Genomic DNA, 1,953 nt, shown 5'->3' on the forward strand with positions numbered 1-1,953 from the left:
CCCTCACAGGCCTTAGTCTGGCCCTGCCCCTGGTTTTTTGATTGCTTCCTCCCTCACCTGTAGTCCAGAGGTTACCTACTGCTTGTCCAGCATCTCTAGACCAGCTTCAGCCTGGCCATACCAGCATACTTCTTTATCAAATGTGCTGAAATACACCTCCAACGAGATCTGAGCCCCCTTCCAAGTTTGTCTTTCCGTGGGTATTCTCCCATGTCGAGCTTCCTTATATGCTATGTTGTTCTTATATGTGCCATTGAGTCCATTCTGACCCATAGCCACCCTATAGGACAGAGTAGAACTGCTCCACAGGGTTTCCTAGTTACTGTTTTATCATAGTTATTAATTCTTTATATTAAACTTCCAGTGTTAAACGTACTGTGTGGTTTCTATCCCCAGATTGGACCTGGACTGCTGCAGACTGCAAGAGTAAATTCATTTAGATTATGCAAAACCTGAGGATTTTGAATATAATTATTGGGAAATGTGGACTCTTTTAATTTTACGTTGTTACTTCTGTTGTTTGTTCATCTCACGTCAGTCTCCTTTATGTAAAGAACCCTGAAAAATCCATTTTGCATCAGTTCAAGTTGCATAATGCTAATTCTAATCCGTTGTGTTGAGTGTGATTCATAGCAACCCTATGGGACAGAGTGGAACCGCCTCGTAAGGTTTGCAAGGAGCAGCTGGTGGATTTGAGCTGCCAACCTCTCTGTTAGCAGCCGTAGCTCTTAACCACTGTCACCAGGGCTCCAAGGTAGCCAAAGTTTATTCCCTCCTTTACTGTGACATTGGGGTTCCAGAAGAGAGACGTTTTGCTGGAAAATTGATAAAATATTCCATTGACCTTAGGTACAAACTCCATGTCATTGAGTCAGATAAAATCCCAGGTTCAGAATTCTCACTCAGATACAGTCTATAAAAATTTTCAGCTTAATCTCCTCATAAACTGCAATAAAATGCCTTAATCCACTCACACAGGAAAACTGAATAAAAAAATCAAGAGAGACAAGTAAACATGCTTGTTATTTTGATCTTTGTCTCCTCCCGCCCCCAGGAATATTTCTTTTTTTAACTCATCTTGAACAATGATGACTATACATTGATATCAAAATAGTCTATGATGCTGAAAGCCAGGCTAAAATATTCCTAATTTTAAAAAATAATGTTGATTCAAGGACTCTATAAAACAGATCTTTAGAGGATAATGGTGAAAAGATATCCAAACTTAAATAGCTAGAAATAAATGAAATGTAGTCATACAACCATCTGGCCTTTAAAGCAACACTGCATTACATTTCACTTAACGAGGAAAGAGAAAATATACCTGAATTTTCATTTATTTTTACATATATAACAAGCCTCTGTAGTAATGTGATTAATGTTATTAATACCACTAGCATATTTTTTTTTATTTTTTAATATGATATTACTAATGTAATTACCACAAATTATGCAGTCAAGTTTCCCATATTTGTGGAAATTGCAGAAGTCAGCACATCTGGAGTGCAATGGATGGGCCTCACTGTGGGAAAACCACCTTCGTGATCATGGTATCTCCCCTGCCTGGTAAGAGCCCTTGTGGCACAGCGGTTAAGAGCTTGGGTGCTAACCAAGTGGTCAGCAGTTCAAATCCACCAGACACTCCTTGGAAACCCTATGGGACAGTTTTAATTTGTCTTATAGGGTCACCATGAGTCAGAACTGACTCAATGGCACATAACAACAATGTAATTATTGTCAAACTGTTTACTGCATGAACCTCGACCATTAAAAGCTTACCTAAAACTAGGTAACTAGATGTGTCTTAGTTGATTATACTTGCTATGAGATGGGATGTTTAGAGCTATATCCACATGAAGCCTCTTAGATATCATTTCTATATCTATATTTGGACATAGGAACATTACCTGAAAATGTGAACCATTTTTCCTCTCAGACTCTAACTCCTGCTAC

At 38.7% G+C, this 1,953-nt stretch overlaps 1 pseudogene; it reads right to left on the reverse strand.

Moving 5' to 3' along the window:
- Positions 1-1,423: 1,423 nt before the first annotated feature.
- On the reverse strand, positions 1,424-1,574 carry LOC111819619 (uncharacterized; annotated as a pseudogene).
- Positions 1,575-1,953: the final 379 nt, after the last annotated feature.

Source organism: Trichechus manatus, unplaced genomic scaffold, assembly GCF_000243295.1.
Source record: "Trichechus manatus latirostris isolate Lorelei unplaced genomic scaffold, TriManLat1.0 scaffold00013, whole genome shotgun sequence".
NCBI classification, from domain to species: Eukaryota; Metazoa; Chordata; class Mammalia; order Sirenia; family Trichechidae; genus Trichechus; species Trichechus manatus.